The following is a 20,967-nucleotide window of genomic DNA, read 5'->3' as shown; positions in this document are numbered from 1 at the left end:
GTGGACCAGTTTGAGGGAGTATTTGCAGACATCTTTGACCTCGTGCTGATGTGAGATTCCCACCTGCTTCAGTAAGATCTCCATCATCCCAGTGCCAAAAAAAAAAATCAGGCAACGGACTAGAATACAGAGGGTGGAGGTGGGGGGTTGTTTTTCAGACCGGAGGCCTGTGACCAGCGGTGTGCCACAAGGATCAGTGCTGGGTCCACTGCTTTTCATCATTTATATAAATGATTTGCATGCAAATACAGGAGGTATAGTTGATAAGCTTGCAGATGACACCAAAATTGGAGGTGTAATGGACAACGAAGGTTACCTCAGAATACAATGGGTTCTTGATCAGATGGGCCAATGGGCTGAGGAGTGGCAGATGGAGTTTAATTTAGATAAATGTGAGGTGCTGCATTTTGGAAAAGCAAACCAGAGCAGGATTTATACACCTAATGGTAAGTGGGGAATGTTGCTGTACAAAAACATCTTAGAGTACAGGTCCATAGTTCCTTAAAAATGGAGTGCCAGGTATATAGGATAGTGAAGATGGCGTTTGGTATGCTTTCCTTTATCGGTCAGAGCACTGAATATAAGAATTGGGAGGTCATGTTGCGGCTCAACAGAACATTGGTTAGGTGACTTCTTGAATATTGTGTGCAATTCTGGTCTCCTTTCTATTGGAAGGATGTTGTGAAACCTGAAAGTGTTCAGAAAAGATTTACAAGGACGTTGCCAGGGTTGGAGTATTTGAACTATAGGAAGAGACTGAATAGGGTAGGGCTGTTTTCCCTGGATGCCGGAGGCTGAGGGGTGACCTTATACAGGCTTATAAATCATAGATAGGGTGAACAGCCAAGGTCTCTTTTCCCAGGGTAGGGGTGTCCAAAACTAGAGGGCATAGATATAAGGTGCAGTGGAACGGGGAATGGAGGTGGTACGGAGAGCTGTCTAGATGACAGACGTGGGGAAAGCACGTTGTGAGAGAGGTGTCTGAGGTGGATCAAGTGAATTTGAGGGCAGGGTAGAATTGGGAATGAAGTCGATGAACTGCTCCAGTTTAGCCTGGGTGCAGGACGCAGTACCAATGTAGTCATTGATGTAATGATGGAACAGTTGGGGCAAGTGCCTGTGTAGGTACTGGAGAGGGACTGTTTGACATAGCTGACAAAGAGGCAGGTGTAGCTGGGATCCATCTGAGAGGAAGTGGTGGAGGCAGGTACAATTATAATTACAACTACAACATTTAAAAGGCATCTGGATCGGTACATGAATAGCAAGGGTTTAGAGGGATATGGGCTAAGTGCTGGCAAATGGGACTAGATTAATTTAGGATATCTGGTCAGCATGGATGAGTTGGACTGAAGGGTCTGTTTCCATGCTGTACTCTATGACCTCAATGACTGCTGCTCACTGGCTCTGACATCCATTATGAAGTGCTTCGAGAGGTTAGTAACGACACACATCAACTCCAGCCTTCCAGATTGCATTGATTCACTATAATTTGCTTATCACCACAATAGGTCCATAGCTGACACCATCTCGCAGACCATACACTCAATTATACAGCACTGAAACAGATCCTTCGGTCTAACTCATCTATATCGACCAGATAGCCTAAACTGATCTTGTGCCATTTGTCTCATATCCCTTCCTATTCATGTATCTACCTAGATGCCTTTTACATGTTGTAATTGTAATTGTACCTGCCTCCACTACTTCCTCTGGCAGCTTGTTACATACACGCACCACCCTCTGAAAATGTTGTCCCTCATATCCCTTTTAAATCTTTCCCCTCTCAACCTTATATCTATGCCTTCTAGTTTTGGACTCTACCCTTGGGAAAAGATCTTGGCTATTCATCTGATCTATGTCCCTCATGATTTTATAAATCTCTATAAGGTCACCCCTCAGCCTCCGATGCTCCTGGGAAAACAGCCCCAGCCTATTCAGCCTTTTCCTATAGCTCAAACCCTCCAACCTTGGCAGCATCCTAGTAAATCTTTTCTGAACACTTTCAAGTTTCACAACATCCTTCCTATAGGAGGAAGACCAGAATTGCACACAATATTCAAAAAGTGGCCTAACCAATGTCCTGTACAACGGCTTCATGACAACCCAACTCCAATACTCAATGCATTGACCAATGATACCTGGAACAATCTGACACTCATCTCTGGAACATCTGGATAACAAGGACACCTACATCAGACTCCTATTTATTGACTTTAGCTTCACCTTCAACACCATAATTCCAACAAAACTCATCTCCAAACACCAAGATCTAGGACTGTGCTCTCCCCTCTGGAGCTGTTATAACTCTATTTACAAATTTGCTGATAATACCAGCATAGTGGTTAGGAAATCAAAAAACAATGAGACAGAGTATGGGAAAGAGAGAGACAACTTAGTGGCATGGAGTAAAGACAACATCCCCCTCAATGTCAGCAAAACAAAGTAGCTGGTCATCAACTTCAGGAAGAGGAATGGAGGGTACACATCTCTCTGTATCAATGGTGCTAAGGTGGAGATGGTTGAAAACACGAAGTTCTCTGGGAGTGATGATCACCAACAATCTGTTCTAGTCCATCCACATCGACATGACGGTCAAGAAAGCACAACAATGTCTCTACTTCCTAAGGAAATTCAGCATGTCTACAATGAGTATTACCAATATTTAGAGATTCACTGTAGGAGGCATCCTAACCAGATGCATCACACTTGGTATGGCAATTGCTCTGCCCAAGATTGCAAGAGATTATAGAACATAGCCCAATCCATCATGAAACCCAGCCTTTCTTCCATTGACTCGGTCTACACTTCCGCTGCCTCGGGAAAGCAGCCAACATAATCAAAGATCCCTCCCAGCCCAGCTATATTCACTTCCCCCCTCTTCCATTGGGCAGAAAATACTAAAGATTTTAAAACACGTACCACCAAATTTAAGAACAGCTTCTTACCCACTGTTTTCAGACTTATGAACAGACCTCTCATAATAGAGTTAATCTCCCTGCATCTTTTCTGGAACTGTAACACTATATTCTGCATTCTGTTCCAGAACCCTGATATGCTTATGTGTGATTTGTCTGATTAGCATGCAATACAATACTTTTCACTGTATCTCAGTACATTTAACAATAATAAATCACATCAAATTTCTGCCAGATTTTCAAAGGTCATTTCTGTTAAATTTTCAGAAGACAGACATCCTGTTGGACCATTGGTACAGATAAGGACGTTTTCTCCTCCCAATTCAGATTCTTCCTTTTCAATAAAGGCAACACACATTGAGATAGAGCAGATAATAAACTTACTTACACTGTTAATGATTATCCATGAAACAAGAACAGAACTTCATAAAACAACCCCGGAAAATGTCTGTTCACTAATAACTCAAAAAACTGTTGCATTTGATTGAACAGGTTACATAATAATTTGCAGCCTGACTAATCTCTAACAGATTGATATTACTATTAAGTGGAAGAAGTAAATCCATATCTCGACTGAAGGCAGCATTTGGCACGCTTGCCTTCATTGGCCAGAGTATTGAGTGTAGGCTTTGGGATGCCATGTGGTGGCTGCACCATACATTGGTGAGGCCACTTTATAATATTGTACACAATTCCAGTGCCCTGCCACAGGAAGGATGTTGTTAAACTTGAAAGAATTCAGAAAAGATTTACCAGGATGTTGCTGGGACTGGAGGGTTTGAGCTGTAGGGAAGAAATTGGATTGGCTGGGACCATTATCCCTAAAGAGTCTGAAGCTGAGGGGTGATCTTCTAAAATCACGAGGGGCATAGATAAGGCAAATAAGCCAAGATCTTTTTCCAAGGGTAGGTGAGTCCAGAACCAGACGGCACAAGTTTAAGTTGAAAGGGGAAAGATTTAAAAGGGACCTGAGGGATATCTTTTCACAGAAGGTGGTGCTTGCATGGAGCAAGCTACCAATGGAAGTGGTAGAGCCAGGTACAAATTCAAAACATCTAAAAGACATTTGGACAGGTACATGAATAGGAAAGGTTTAGAGGAATTTAAGGAAAATGCAGGCAATTTAGGATATCTAGTCAACAACAACAACAAGATGGACCAGAGGGTCTGTATCTGTGCTGTAAGACTCTTGTGACAATACTGCTCCTTTAATAAGGTTATGTTGTCCTTGGATTTTATTTTCAGAGGGGACGTAAAGGCAGAGGTTCTGACATGTCTAGGTTTATCTACTTGAAGAATCTTTTAAGTGTTTTTAAAGAAACAGTTGTACAATGAGAAGGTGAGTGGCCAGTTCTCCCAGCTCAGCTTTTGTCTGGTTTGTTTTAGTTTTAGCAGTCTGGCTGTTCAAAGCTGTGGCCAAAGAAACAGCTCCATGCTGATTTCCACCCTCCCCCAACACCCCCTCGCTGCATTTGATTTTTTACCGTTTTTTTGCCAAGGTGTTGTTTTTAGGATACTGCAACAGTGTCGTTAAATTGTATTTTGTGTTGATTGGGTTTTCAAATAGTTACGTTAGTTTAAACATGGTTTTCTTTTGTTCACGTATAAATAAATTCTGTTCTGTTTAAAACGAAGTGATTAGGCCAGTTGCATCACTCCTGGAATATCCACTCTATACCTGCTTGAAACAACTAGAAACAACTGGGCTACCTTCTTGAAATGTTTTCAGCGTGTCCAGCCTGGTCCATAATACTGTATAATTCCAGAGTTGACATCTGTCCAGTTAGTAAACCTTACTTAACTACAACAGGCACTTAACTATACTCATACTGTTTTTTTAAAAAAAATGTATGATAAATTTGATGTGTCCTAAAATGCCTCACATTCAGGATCAAGCACCAAGTACAGGAGCATAAGTCTCTTGTATTTTTCTTTTTTTCTCTCTTTTTCTTTAGAAACCAGAATGCAAGGGCCAAGCCTTGCCACAAGATCAGCACATGCTTTTCTTAAAGTAAAAAGAGAAAAGAGTAACACACAGGTTGTAACCAGCCAGTGAAACAACAGTTCCCTAATGAGGACTGAATTACACCCGAAACACATTGACTGTGTAAATCAGGCAGTTTAGAATTCCATCCTCTATTAAAAAAAAGGAATACCAGTTGACAAAACTGGCTTCCTGAACCAGCCAGTTTAGGAATCAGGTTCTCCCAAAAAAACAGTAGAAACAGCAGCAGTAACACTCTGACTATAGCCCAGCTAGCACAGAGTCAGTCCCCTAAACCGAAGAGATTACAAATCTCTCATAAGCCTCTTGTATTCTGCAATGTAGTAAATTACCATTAATTGAAGAACTACTTCTAATGGATCAGTATGATTTCTTTCTCCTCAGATAAGCCAATCTGATAATTTCTTGTATAAGACCTGTATTGAGCCAAATAGCTAAACTCAAGATTTTGTTGAGTAGTTTAGCATTGTGGGTCCAAACACACATGTGGGTCAGGCCCAGGCTGCCAAACTCCAATGCCAGTCAAGAGGAATCCTTTGTCTCTCTAGTTTGGCTGAGGTTAGATTCCCACTTATAGAAGAGAAAAAAAGTGTGTGCAACCCACACCATATAAAACTTTAAAAAAATCACATTCATAAAGATCTCAATAGTAATAGTAGGTAGTATGATATCAAATCCAGCGTTAACAGCAGCAATCTAACAGCATCATCCTCTCTGAAGGCAACATCAAGATCCTAATCATTCAAAACTAGCTCTAAGTTGTTACTTATATGTCTGACACCATCTTCTTGAAACAACTGCTCCAGTTGGAACTCTGTCATGGCTGGAGGTGCCCAGAAAATGCATTACGGATGTCCTCAAGGAATTCCTGAAGAAGTCAAACATATATTCTGGCTCAGGAGTGTCTCTGGCATACAACTAACCAACTTGGAGAAAGTCCAATCAGAAACCATATCGAGTCACTTAACTGGGACCAGGTAGAATCAAAGCTGAGGACTCAAATCTGTAAAACATCAAATCTACTCACTCCACCAAGCATCACCTACCTTGCATACATTGGTTTTATCAGGCATCTCATGACCCATCAAAGTGGATAATTCTCAATTCCACAGGACTGCCTAAAGCCTAGTAATCTCATAACAATCCTACTGGATTTCAAAAGTTGTTTAATTTAACAGCTCTGCACCCCATAATCTGGTTTAGGCCTACAGTCTTGCCATACCTCAGGCAGTAGCTTAAATTAGCAAACAGAATATTTCCCCAACAGTGATTAACTTATTACAGCTATTTCAACTGAATACAATTAAAACTTTTTTTTGAAAAACACAAATACAATCAACTTGACCCATAGTTAGGAAGTTGTGGCAAAGCGGTAATGTCACTAAACTATCATTTGAGAGGCCCAGTCTAATGCTACAGGCACATGGGTTTAAACACCATCATAACAGTTGCTGGAATCTGGAAATGAAAACTAGTCTCAATGAATGGTGACCAGAAATCTATTAATTGTAAAGACCAATCTGAGTCACTAATGTTGCAATTCTGACATGTCCTATCTATTCACTTTTAAATCAAGGACAGGCAGCAAATGTTGGTCTTCCCAGTAACAACATATTCCATGAAATAATAATAAAAAAGCTAGTCATCTGACTGACTAGAAATTTGGATACAATTCTCACAATTGTAACATGTTATACAGTTTGGTGGTACCGGTGTTGGACTATAACCTGGTGTTGTGAAATTTTAAACGTTACAAGGTAAATTGGAAATCTGGTGAATGGTCAAAGAAACCACACAGCGCCATCTGCAGGTCACAGATCAAGCCATCTTCACCAAACAACACACATCCCTCTCTATACCTTGGACTTAATGATCCATCTGGCAGCAAATTACAATTGATTACAAGTGACGATTGCTTTAAAATTATCCTAGTGAAAGCAAAGTTGTACATTTCAAAGTTACTTGAAATGCACCCTAAATGCATTGCATTGGAGAAGGAAATTTGATTTTCATAATAGGATAATTGGGTGTAACCTAACTAAGCAGTCCCTCATAACAGAAATTGCTGAAGAAACTCAGTAGGTCTGGCAGCATCAATGGAGAGAAAACAGAATTAACACTTTGGGTCCAGTGGTCCTCCTTCAGAGGTAGACAGTTGCGAAGAAAAGGTGGTATTTATGCTGAAGACAGAAACTGGGATGTAAAGGAATTAATGATAGGTGGAGATGAAGCCTAGAGGGAGAGACAGACAGTTAGGCAGACAAAGGGATGGATAGTGGTAAGGCAGGCAGATGGAAAAGCTGCTAATTGTGACTATAATTATGGGAAAGGGGGCTGGCTGTGCTGAAAGTAGCCCATGTCATCTCAGGGACTTGGGTGTGGGGATGTGTACAGGACATGGAAGGTGGCGGTCAGATTCTAAAATTATTGAACTTGCAAATTGAGTCCTGAACACTGCAGGGACCCCAAACAGAAATGAGTTGCTGTTCTTCCAGTTTGAACTGAGCCTTGCTGGAGCACTGCACCAGGCCTGAAACAGAGATGTTAGCAAGGGAACAGTGGTGTGGTGAAGTGGCAGACAACTGGAAGCGCAGGGCTATTTTTGCAGATGGAATACATGTGTTCTCTAAAGCATTTACCCAGTCTGCATTTCACCTCCCCAATGTAGAGAAGACCGCATTCTGAGTAGCGAATACAGTAGACTAGATTGAATCAAGTACAGGTATACTGCTGTTTCACCAGGAAGGTGTCTCTGGGACCTTGAATAGTGAGGAGGAAGGAAGTAAATGAGCAGGTGATTCTGCAATTGCACTGGGAGGTGGTGTGGGAAAGTGTTCAGTGTGGAACAGGGTGCCCAGAGTGAACATTCCCTCTGGAAGGCTGACAGGGAAGGGAATGTGTGTCTACTGGCAGCTAATGATCCTAAATCATGGACCTGAAACATTGACTGAAACATTCCACAGAGTCTCCAGCAATTTCTGTTTTTCTTTCAGATTTGGAGCATTCTCAATTCTTTGTTTACTTTAGGCAGTCCCTCAGTTCTGAAGAAGGGCTTATGCCCGAAACGTCGATTCTCCTGTTCCCTGGATGCTGCCTGACCTGCTGCGCTTTTACAGCAACACATTTTCAGCTCTGATCTCCAGCATCTGCAGACCTCACTTTCTCCTCTATTCAAGGACAATAAAAGGAACCCACATCAAATGCTGATTTTGCCAGTGACACTCTCAGCCCTTAAAAGATACATAGACTCTGTAGCAAGATTGTCATAATATGTTGGTGCTACTGGTTGGAGAAAATCATTTCATTTGTTGCAAGTGTAATAAGTCAATAGGAATGGTAACATAATAACTAGCCTGCTGGAACAGTAATCCATGGACTAAGTTTAATGCGACAGACAGAATTTCAAATCACATTACGGCAGCTGTGAAATTGACATTCCGTTACTTTGAACGGCTAGTCCAGGTGACCAAAGGCACAGGCCTAGATGAAATAAAGAAAATTAGGAAAAGGAGACTAAAAATTAGAGAAGTCATAGCAGTTTTCCTGAAAGAGAGAGGAAATTTGATGGGTGAATTCAGAATCCAGGAACAGTCTGGATAGACCAGGAGCAGAGAAACTATTCCCTTCGACAGGAGGGTAGAGAACCAGAAGACATTGATTTAAGAGTGAGTGGATCAAACTTGACATGAAGAAAAATTGTTCTTTCCTTTGAAAAGATGCAGTGCGTTATTTGAGTCTGTAATGCATTGCCTAAGTGTGGTGGAGGCTGACTCAATACTGGTATTCAAAAGAGAATTGGATAGATATCTGAAAGGGAATAAAAAAAACAGCTGCATGGCTACAAGGAGAAAGGGGACTATTGGAGTTGCTTTTGCAAATAGCCCACAGTGGTCAGCTGGTTATCTGGTCTCTTTCCATGTGTAATCATTCTTTATCCTATAAATAGGAATAGACCATACTGCATCTAGAGTCTGATCTACCATTCAATAAAGTTATAGCTGACCTTCTATCTCTACTCCACCCCCTACTCAAACCCTTGATTCTTAGTCAGCAGGGAGAAAAAGTGAGGACTGCAGATCCTGGAGATCAGAATCAAAGAATACAGTGCTGGAAAAATGCAGCCAATCAGGCAGCATCCGAGGAGCAGGAGAGTCAACATCTCAAGCATAAGTTCTTTATCAGTGAAGGGGAAGCAGCCTAAAGGGATGGAGAGATAAATGGAGAGGGTGGGGCTGGGGGAAAGGTAGCTGGCAATGCAATAGATAGATGGAGGCAGAGTGAAGGTGATAGGTCAGAAAGGAGGGTAGAGTGGATAGCTGAGAAGGAAGATGGATAGCTAGGACAGTTCAAGATGGTGGTGTCGAGTTGGAAGGTTGGATCTGTGATAAAGTTGCCGGGGGGGGGGGGGGGGGGGGTGGGGAAAGAGGGTGAAATCTAACATTGATCCAAGGTTGAAGATGAGGCATTCTTCCTCCAGGCATTGGGTGGCTACAGTTTGGGAGTAGAGGCGGCCCAGGACTAGAATGTCCTTGGCACAGTGGAAGAGGGAGTTGGAGTGTTCAGCCACAGGGTGGTGGGGTTGTTTAGTGCATGATGTGTCCCAGAGATGTTCTCTGAAACATTCCACAAGTTGGAGTCCTGTCTTCCCAATGTTGAGGAAACCACATCGAGTGCAACAGACACAGTAGCTCACGTGTGTAAATACAGGTAAATCTCTGTTCGATGTGGAAGGATCCTTTGGGGACTTGGATGGAGGTGTGGGAAGGGGAAGGTGCCAGGAGTGGGGGGGGGGGCGTGGATCTAACAATTAATTCGCAGAGGGAATGGTCTCAGGGGGAGAGGGAGGGGGAGAGGGAGGGGGAGAGGGAGGGGGAGAGGGAGGGGGAGAGGGAGGGGGAGAGGGAGGGGGAGAGGGAGGGGGAGAGGGAGGGGGAGGGGGAGGGGGAGGGGGAGGGGGAGGGGGAGGGGGAGAGGGAGGGGGAGAGGGAGGGGGAGGGGGAGGGGGAGGGGGAGAGGGAGGGGGAGAGGGAGGGGGAGAGGGAGGGGGAGAGGGAGGGGGAGAGGGAGGGGGAGAGGGAGGGGAGAGGGAGGGGGAGAGGGAGGGGGAGAGGGAGGGGGAGAGGGAGGGGGAGAGGGAGGGGGAGAGGGAGGGGGAGAGGGAGGGGGAGAGGGAGGGGGAGAGGGAGGGGGAGAGGGAGGGGGAGAGAGAGGGGGAGAGAGAGGGGGAGAGAGAGGGGGAGAGAGAGGGGGAGAGAGAGGGGGAGAGAGAGGGGGAGAGAGAGGGGGAGAGAGAGGGGGAGAGAGAGGGGGAGAGAGAGGGGGAGAGAGAGGGGGAGAGAGAGGGGGAGAGAGAGGGGGAGAGAGAGGGGGAGAGAGAGGGGGAGAGAGAGGGGGAGGGAGAGGGGGAGGGAGAGAGGGAGGGAGAGAGGGAGGGAGAGAGGGAGGGAGAGAGGGAGGGAGAGAGGGAGGGAGAGAGGGAGGGAGAGAGGGAGGGAGAGAGGGAGGGAGAGAGGGAGGGAGAGAGGGAGGGAGAGAGGGAGGGAGAGAGAGAGGGAGAGAGAGAGGGAGAGAGAGAGGGAGAGAGAGAGGGAGAGAGAGAGGGAGAGAGAGAGGGAGAGAGAGAGGGAGAGAGAGAGGGAGAGAGAGAGGGAGAGAGAGGGGGAGAGAGAGGGGGAGAGAGAGGGGGAGAGAGAGGGGGAGAGAGAGGGGGAGAGAGAGGGGGAGAGAGAGGGGGAGAGAGAGGGGGAGAGAGAGGGGGAGAGAGAGAAATATATCCCTGGTGGTGGGGTCTGTTTGTGAGTGGCGGAAATGGCGGTGGATGATGCAATGTATCCGGATGTTGATGGAGTGAAAGGTGAGGACCAGAGGGGATCTGTCCTTGTTGCGATTGGAGAGGAGGAGCGGGAAGTGGAGGAGATGTGCTGCAGGGCATCGTCAACCATGTGGGAGGGGAAATTGCAGTCCTTGAAGAAGGTCATCTGGAATGTTCAATGATCCTCCTGGGAGTAGATGAGGTGGTGGCAAAGGAATTGGGAATAAGGGATATCATTTTTACAGAAGGTAGGGTGGGAGGAGGTGTAGTACAGGCAGCTGTGGGAGTCAGTAGGTTCGAAGTAGATGCCCATGTGGAGTCAGTCTCTGAAAATGGGGATGGAGAGATCCAGGAAGGAGAGGAACATGTCCAAGATGGTCCAGGTGAACTTGAGGTTGGGGTGGAAGATGTCCATGAAATTGATGAACTGTTCAACCTCCTCGTGGGAGTAAGAGGTAGTACCAATACAGCAAACAACGTAGCAGAGGAAAAGGTGGGGAATGGTGCCGCAGCTGAGGAAGATGGACGGTTCCACGTACCCAAAAAGAAGCAGGCATAGCTGGGGCCCATGCAGGTGCCCATGGCGACCCCTCTGGTCTGGAGGAATTGGGAGGATTCGAGCAAGAAAACTCTAGCCACCCGATGCCTGGAGGAGGAATGTCTCATATTCCGCCTTGGGACCTCCAACCATATGAGATCATTGTGGATTTCACCAGTTTTCCCATTTCCCATCCCCCGCCCCCACAGATCTTATCCCAGATCCAACCTTCCAATGCGGCAATGCCCTCTTGAATTGTCCTACCTGTCCATCTCTCTTCCCATCTATCCACTCCACCCTCCTCTCTGATCTATGACCTTCAATGACCTATTGCATTCCCAGGTACCCCCTCCTATTTCTCTCTCAGCCTCATTCCTGAAAGGCTTATACTCAAAACTTCCACTCTCCTCCTCCTCAGATGCTGTGCTTTTCCAACACCACACTTTTTGACTTCTTAGTCAGCTGGCTTATTTATGCCTGCTGGAAGTGACATAACTTCTATGCTACGACCCATTCTCTGCAAACAAAATAATATGTTCAAGCTTTGCACTTTTATCTACTTATGTGGAAACTTGGGGCATTGGCTAATGCATTGTAAGGAAAATCCAATCAGCATCAACTTCCCAATCAATCAGCACCCCTCTTCTCCTGAGGTAAAACTCAGTTGGAATTCAGTACTCTTGCATTTGTCCCAATGAGAACAAAATGACAAACTTCAGCAACAGCTCTGTCTGTCCAGCAAGATTCGAACAGTGTTCAAACCAGTAAAAAAATGGAACTGAAGGAGTCCAGAAGTCTGAGAGTCACTCTGTCAGAGGAAGTAGAAAACCACAGAGTGATTGGAAAACAAGGTCGTAAATTATAAGTCGAGGGGTTGACAGATCAGGAAGCAATGTTGACCAAAGATAATGATGTTTAACATTTACTGTTTTCCTTCCTCCAACTTACAAGCAAAGAAAGAACAAAGTAAAGCTTTAGAGAAACTCAATGGTCTGACAGGTCAGTAGCTTGAGAAGAGAGAACTGGTATGGTAAGACATAGGAACAGAAATAGGCTATTCAACCCAACAAGTCTGCTTTGTCAGACTGATCTGATATTCAGAGAAAGGTGAGGACGTAGCGAGTTTTGAGAAGATTTGTAGCTCAACTTGAGGTTCTAGATGTAGGTTTGCTCCCTGACCTGGAAAGCTCATTTCCAGACGTTTCGTCACCATACTAGGTAACATCTTCAGTGAGCCTCCGGATGAAGCACTACTGATGATTCTTGCTTTCTATTTATATTTTGGGTTTCTCGGGGGTCGGTGGTGTCATTTCCTGTTCTTTTTCTCAGGGGGTGGTAAATCGGGTCCAAGTCAATGTGTTTGTTGATAGAGTTCTGGTTGGAATGCCATGCTTCTAGGAATTCTAGTCTCTGTTTGACTTGTCCTAGGATGGATGTGTTGTCCAAGTCGAAGTAGTGCCCTTCCTCATCTGTATGTAAGGATATTAGTGAGAGAGGGTCATGTCGTTTTGTGGCTAGTTGATGTTCATGTATCCTTTTGGCTAGCTTTCTGCTTGTTTGTCCAATGTAGTATTTGTTATAGTCCTTGCATGGTATTTTGTAAATGACATGTTTTTTTGAATAGATATTTTTATTGAAGGAAATTTGTTTGAACATTTTTTACAAACTTACAAAATAACACAAATGTAAACACTAATATACCATTAAATATTCAACAGATAATAACACCACAACAGACACGAGGAAACAAGCACTTAACTAAGAACTAATCTAACCTACAAATAACCAAAGCATATAATAGAATATGTTACATTATTCAAAAAAAAGAGATAACATAGTAAGTAAATAATGAAGTACATGCTCAGAGTGAATTAACATAAAGACATAATAACATCCGTATTCATACGGGATTCCTACCTCCGGGGGCACCCGGACCAGCCAGAACCGCTACCACAACTAGATAAAAGCCCTTGACAATATGGCCGAAATATCTGTATCTATATAGTTCAGGAAGGGCTGCCATATTCAGAATAATTCAGTTATTGGTACACCATATTTGTAAGGAAGTCAAGGGGAATTCATTCCATGATTTACCTGTTCCAATTCGAAAGTCCTGGAGGGCCCTCAGCTAGCCAATTTACTAAGATATTTTTCCTTGCACAAAAGGAGAGAATGGAAAATAATTTCCTCCCGTGCACATCCAGGAAAGGCAGGTTTGAAAAGCCCAGAAGAAATACCTGAATCTACGCCAATTTCCACTCCCAAGATTTCTGCCAGTGCATTTGCTACTCTGGTCCAGTATTTACGGATCTTATGACATGTCCATAAGCAGTGTGCGAGAGTGGCCACTTCTATTTTACATTTCGGACACATTGGAGATGTTCCTGCCCTAAATTTTGCCAATCGTTCCGGTGCTATATGGAGTATCTTTAGTTGGCTTGTGTTCTATAACAAATGGAGATCTTTCTGGCATTTTCCCAGATGTCGTCCCACATTTCTAAAGGGATTTCCAACCCCGATTCCTGATTCCATGTTTTAAACAATTGTTCCATGTCTTTCAATACTTTGTTCTGTAATGAGTGATAAAGAATGCTGACCAAGAGTGGACCCATTGGCCATAATACTCTCTTTCCCTATCCGATTTATAACAGCTATCCAATAATGTGGTCTTCTTCTGTATATAATCTCGAATTTGAAAATATCGAAAAAGGTCTCCTTTAGGCAGTCCAAATTTCTGGTGCAGCTGTTCAAAAGAAATCATCACCTCCCTATCGAACAGATCCCCTAAGCAAGAAATACCCCTGGACCTCCAGGTTTTGAATGTGGCGTCTGTGTGCCCCGGTTGAAAATCCCATGCTCCCACTATAGGAGTATAAGGAGAGATTTTTTTGTGAATTACCCTCGTCTTGCCGCATTATCTTCCAAGCTTTAATTCTATTTAATAGAGTAGGGTTTACAATGGTCCATAATGACTTCCATTTTATCTAAAAATAAGAGATTAATGAGGGGACACTTTGCTTGAGAAGCCTCAATGTCCAGCCAGATTGATTGCGGGTCGCAAGAGACTCAGTCGGCTACGTAGCTTAATAGAGAACTCAGCTGATACTTCCTAAAGTCTGGAAAATCCAGTCCTCCCCTTGCTTGTGGGAGCTGCAGCTTCTTTAATTTAATAAGATTCCAAATAAGACATTAGTTTTGCTTTTTGTCTGTATAGGGTCTTTCAAGTTCATTAGCTGCTGATTTAGTGTGTTGGTGGATTTGTGGGCTATGATGCCAAGAGGTCTGAGTAGTGTGGCAATTATTTCTGAGATGTCTTTGACGTAAGGGAGGTAAAAACAATGACTGCAGATGCTGGAAACCAGAATCTGGATTAATGGTGCTGGAAGAGCACAGCAGTTCAGGCAGCATCCAAGGAGCAGCGAAATCGACATTTTGGGCAAAAGCCTAGGATTTCTGATCGTGTTTTGTCTGCTTGTTTGGGTTTGTTGCTGAGAAATCTGCTGACTGTGTTCATTCAGTACCCATTCTTTTTGAATACGCTGTACAGGTGACTTTCCTCTGCTCTGCTTAGTTCCTTTGTGCTGCAGTGTGTGGTGGCCTCATTGAAATAATGTCCTGAAGCAGCTTCATTTGTGGGTGTTGGGGTGACTGCTTCTGTAGTTCAATATTTAGTCTGTATGTGTTGTTTTCCTGTGGACACTGGTCTGCAGATATTCGAAAAGCACAGCAGTTCAGGCAGCATCTGAGCAGGAGAAATGATGATTCGGGCAAAAGCCCTTCATCAAGAATGGAGCATTCCTGATGAAGGGCTTTTGCCCGAAACATCGATTTTCCTGCTCCTCAGATGCTGCCTGACTGCTGTGCTTTTCCAGCACCACTCTAATCTAAACTCTGGTTTCCAGCATCTACAGTCCTCACTTTTGCCTAGACTTGCAGATATTCCTCAATTCCATGTTCCTACCTTTTCTCCATAATCCTTGATCCATTTACTGCTTAAAAGTGTCTACCTCAGCCTTGAATATATTTAACAAGCCAGCCTCAATAGCCATCTGCAGTGAAGAATTCCACAGAATCACCACCCTCAGAAGAAATTTCTCATCATGTTTTAATGGGTGATCCATTATTCTGATATTATGCCCTCTGATCCTAGACACTCCCAAAATGGGGAAACAATCTTTCTGCATCGACCTTGCCAAGCCTTCTAAGAATCCTGCATGTTTCAGTCAGGTCTTCTCTCATTCTCTGAACCCCAGTGAATCGAGGCCCAAATTACTCAACCTCTCCTCATATATAAATCCTTTTGTACTTATGATCAACCGAATGAATCCTCACTGGACTGCCTCCAATGCCAGGATATATTTCCTTACAGTACTGTTAACAATTCTGGACCTTTATCTATGTGTGGTGTAACCAATGCCTCATATTTTATGAAGACTTGGCTAGTGTTATACTCCATTACCATTGAAAGGCCATCAGACCATGCGCCTTCCCTATTACCCACTGAATTTGTAGGCTAACCTTTTGTGATTCATGCACAAGAACTCCCATATCCCTCTGAGTTGTACCTTTCTGTAGTCTCTCTCTCATTTGAATAATATTCAGGTCTTATATTCTTCCTACCAAAAAGTGTACAACACACATTTTCCCACATTATATTCCATCTGCCAAGTTTTTTGCCCACTCTGGCTGAGCATTCACAACAGTCCATGTAATATCAAGAAATGGCTTAAGGCACTAGAAACTGCAATTTTGTGGCTCCCAAAAACATTCCAGCAATAGTACTGAAGACCTGGCCTCCATGTAATGTTAAAAGATTAAACTGGAATTTCTTTCTGGACATTAATGTAATATTAAAGGGTTAAATTGTACTGACTGAACATTCTTGAAGTGAGTAGGGATGTCATTCATGCAGGAATGCAAACGACTCTGACCCCATTTAGACAGTCATTTGCTACTACTCCCCTACTATTATCAAGTTAAACTATCATTCAATCTCTTCCATCCAAAAATGCTTTCATGGCCATCCCCTGAAGCTAGGACATATCACACCTATATTGTCTTGGGGAATCACTGAGTCAGGAAATCATCTGCGTAATGATTCCCCAGGATTAGGGCATCAGCATTTACATTATCTCAGAGGATGATCGCATCCCACCATTATACCAGAAGTAACATGTGACAGAGTGTGGCTGGGGGTTGTCTTGAACAGCATGTGACTGTGGGGAAGTGGCCAGACCATTGTCCCTTGACATTCAATGGTGTTACCATCACTGAATCCCTCCCCCCACCCGAGAGAGGGAGGTTCAGAGGGAGTTGCAACTGACCAGAAGCTGAACTGGACTGGCCACAGAGATTCAGAGGCTACAAGAGCAGGTCAGAGAATCCTGCAATAAATCACTCATCTTCTGATACCCCAAAGCATGTTCACCACCTACAAGGCACAAGCCAGGAGTGTGCTGAAATAGCGCCCACCTGTCTGGGTCGGTATCGGAGAAAGTGAGGTCTGCAGATGCTGGAGATCAGAGCTGAAAATGTGTTGCTGGAAAAGCACAGCAGGTCAGGCAGCATCCAGGGAACAGGAGAATCGACGTTTCGGGCTTATGCCCGAAACGTCAATTCTCCTGTTCCCTGGATGCTGCCTGACCTGGGTCGGTATAGCTCTAACAACACCCAACAAGTGTGACACCACTGCACAAACACACTCTCCCTCTAGCAAGCTCATTTGATAGCAGCAATGTGTACCATCTACGAGATGCAATGCAGATATTCACTAAGGTTTCTTAAACAGCATATTCCAAATCAATGATCACTTTCATCTTGAAGGACGAGGGCAGCATATACATGGGAAAACCACCACCAAGTTCACCTCCAAACCAATTACTATCCTGACTTGGAAATGTGTCACAGAATCCCTATAGTGTGGAAGCAGACCATTCAGCCATCAAGCCAACACCAAACCTCTGAAGAGCACCCCACCCAGACCAACATCCTACCCTATCCCTGTAAGCCTGCATACCCATCCTAATCCACATAGCCTCCACATTTCTAGATACAATGGGCAATTTAGCATAGCCAATTCACCTAACCTGCTCCTCTTTGGACTGTGGAAAGAAACCAGAGCACCCGGAGGAAACTAAGCAGACACGGGGAGAATGTACAGACTCCACACTGACAGCTGGCTGAGGTTGGAATCGATCCAGTGTCCCTGGCGCTGTGGTGCTAACCACTGAGCCATAGTGCCACTTTTTCAACATTGGTCAGAATCCTGGAACTCCTTTGCTGACAGCATTGTGGGTCCATGCATAGCAAGGGGAATGCAACTGGGTAATAAGTGCTGGCCCAGCCAGCAATGCTCACATCCCATGAATAAATAAAATAGTCACCTACTCATTTATATCTCTCTGAAAACTCTGTCATCCCCATTACTTACCCTTCCACTGATTTTGTGTCATCTGCAAACTTGGTGATAATACACTCATTTCCATTATCCAAATCATTTTTAGATTGCAAAACATTATCACCACAGCACTGATCCCTGCGGCACTCCGCTAGTTACAGATTGGCATCCTGAGAATGTCTCCTTTATTCCAACTCTGTCTTATACGAGTTTTCCAATCCTCTAATCTAAAGCTTTTGCTGTAGGTACACATTCAAAGGCCACTGATGCTGGCACACAATGGATGAGAATGCCAAAATTTATGCCTGCACACCTCACCTTCTCCTCCTCCTCCCTCCTTTGGCAGTCCCTCGGAATTGTAACTTATTTGCTTCCACTCTGATTGTACTTTATTAATCATTTCAAAAAGTATCCAATGTGCAATCTGCAGACTCTACCATACGTGGAGCAGCTCGTGCCTGAAGGTTTGGGTAGATGGACTGTTTGGAGGTTTGTGAATTGCCTCAAAGACTATGTTTCTGCGTGCTCCCAATATTTCGCAAAGTTGTCGGTGCCTTCCTGAATCAGCATTCTCCATTCCAGTGGTCGCAAGACAGGGTCTTGCATGAACCTGTGGGTATATTTGACCTCTTTATGGGAACAATTACTAAAGTGTCTCAACTCTCCTCAAGAGACTTCTACTCAGTTAGTTCAGAGGAAAGCAATTGCTTTGGCAGTCTGACGTCAAGCATTCAAGGAACATTGCAACTTCTAACAGCCATTATCAAAATAAGTTAATGAAACGTTAAGGAGGAACAGTATCCCGAAGTTAAATTGTTGGAATTAAAATCATCATTGCCTGACATGACAACTGCAGAATTAAATCGTCTAGTTTTTATCAAATAAATGTATGTTATTAAGTGTAACATAAGCACAAGTAATTTTTAGCCCCTTCACACAATGTAGGATTTCAAAAATGACACAATAAAGGAATGATATTTCAGAACACTCATGTTATTGTGCAACTGTGTAATAAAGTGAAAATGTGGAAAATAGATGGTGGCCTGTGCCTCCACAAGAAGATAGGTCAGAAGCACTACACTGCTTTTCAATCTGACCAGCAATAAGCAAGATCTTGGATATCTGACCTTTCATAATAAACTAGCTAGATTCTTTTATCATTATATTTGGTGTGTGTTTTTTTCGGGGGGGGGAACAGAATTGAGCAAAGGAAACAGTTTCATTTTGTACCACATCATTTTGACAGTATTGCCCATACAGATGATCAGTGTTGAATGTGCTCCAGGCAACTGAGGTGTCATCTTCCTGTGGGAGGGATTGGGTCAAAATTGCACAACAACCAGACCCTGAGGCTAATGGGTGCATGCAAAAGGGAAGGGAAGGGAAGGGAAAAGGCTTTACATTGAAAACTGCGTGCAGCTGAAAAGGATGATCCCACATATTATCATTCCTTTTAAATATGTTCAAGGCCAAATCTTTTTATACATTTGAAATTCTAGGATTTAAAAAAAGGTTAAATTCTTAATGTACTAAAGGCAGTATGAGTACAGTGTCTGATTAAACAAGATTTTGTGCACTGGGTGGGAGAGGTGGTAAACAAATGAACAGGATTGTAGGGAGTGCCATTCTGCAAATTTTCAAACAGTGAAGAACTTTTTTGGATTAACCGCCTTCTGCTATTCTTATGACTATTTCAAACCAGAATGACAGAAATACAATGGGTAAGAAGAAGCCAGCAAAAAAAAAGCTATGATTTCTGCACCACTCTCCTGTTCTATCAAATAGCCTGCCTTTCCTGCAGACACCTGCATTCCCTAAACATGTCCCAACTTGCTGAGTTACAAATGCAGCAGTGGTCTTTTTCAGTATCCAGACACTGTACTGCCGATGTCAACTGCTGTCCCTCCATCTGCTGGTCAAAATTCTCAATAGTCACTAAGAGACAGCATCAGAATTGCAAGGCTGAGTTCTACGCTGCTCAACATACTTGTATTTGAAAAGAACAAATTTGACTTTATAAAAGGTACTATTCAAGTCCTTTTTAACTGGGTGAACAGAATGCAAAATATCTGTCCTGAACTCCACACCCTCACAAGGTGAGGTGTGTCCAACATCTAAACCAATTAGGTCGTCAATGTTTGGCTCTACAGGTGCAAATAGCAAACCTAGACAGATTAAAAGGGCAGATTAATGGTACAAGACAATTTAAGGTTAACAATACTAGTCCAGGCACAGTTTAGGGATCAACAAAGTTACTTTGATACAGCAAATCTCTTGTGGAACTACTCATGGGTGGACCCAAGACCTGTAGTGCAGTTATTTAATACAACATGCTCGCACATGCTGTGATACATCTCTTGAGCATGTGGGTCCTGCACCCAGATTTTCTAGCTCAGAGGTAAAGCCACTACTATTGCACCCCAAGATTTGCAATGTAGGTATTTTATAATCAACCTGTTCAAAGATGTCATTACACACCTCTAGAGCAGGTGGGACTTGAACTCAGGCCTTCTGCCCCAGAAGGCAGAGACACTAACACTGTGCCACAAGAACCCTTAAGGTGTGTAATGTTTGCTTGTTACATTTAATTGAAGTATTGCTGACCTGCTCCTGTAAAGCTACAGCTTAGCTACTCTCTGCAAGGATTGAACAGATACCACTAGAGATCAATTAAAGTTTAATTAACATTGCTCAAGAAACTTCCCAAATTGGCAAATACCTGTAAATTTCCATCTCCTCCCTTTGGGAAGAGGCCAAGTTATCAAAAGCAGTTGGTAGTTAGAACCTTTCTTGGTATTTTTGTTTGGATTGTTTAATTGTGGCATTCCTGTTCTGTGACTCAACATGCATGTCCACATGATTGTATAATAGATACAAGAATAATAGCCAACACATTTTCACATTAGGGTCAAGAAACATTCCAAAGCTTTGAATATCAACGGTCAAAATCAATACTTTCCAACTAAATGCTTAATCCTGAATTCTGAAAATAAAGAGGCTTAACTTCCTGCTGTTATTGTTTCTAAATGAGTGATTTGGGTTGCAATTTAATGTAAGAAAAACACAATGCTGAACTAAGTGGAAGGGAAACCAAAACTGGCAGAACAAAGCAGTTCGATTTAGCAAGCGTCTGGAAAAATAGGGGGATGACGAGTTAGAAGTAAAGCTGAAGAAACACCTTGTATAAGATTACAAGTAATGACATGACTAAATTAAAAGGCAGGTGCAAAAAGACACGGTTAAAAATTCAAAAGTGGTTGATGTTTTTATTTGAATGGCTCCCAATAGATTTGAAGG

The 20,967-nt window shown here is 43.4% G+C and overlaps 1 protein-coding gene across 2 annotated transcripts in view; it reads right to left on the bottom strand.

Annotated features, from left to right (window-relative positions):
- nedd4a (NEDD4 E3 ubiquitin protein ligase a) overlaps window positions 1–20,967 on the bottom strand; it is a 152,773-nt gene that overhangs the window by 118,798 nt on the left and 13,008 nt on the right. The gene's annotated exons all lie outside the window — the stretch shown is intronic.

Source organism: Chiloscyllium plagiosum, unplaced genomic scaffold (genome assembly GCF_037043375.1).
Source record: "Chiloscyllium plagiosum isolate Xiang-an unplaced genomic scaffold, Cpla_swu_hap1 HiC_scaffold_39, whole genome shotgun sequence".
NCBI lineage: Eukaryota > Metazoa > Chordata > Chondrichthyes > Orectolobiformes > Hemiscylliidae > Chiloscyllium > Chiloscyllium plagiosum.
Note: the sequence above shows the minus strand (reverse complement) of the source record. Positions and strands in the feature narration are given on the sequence as shown.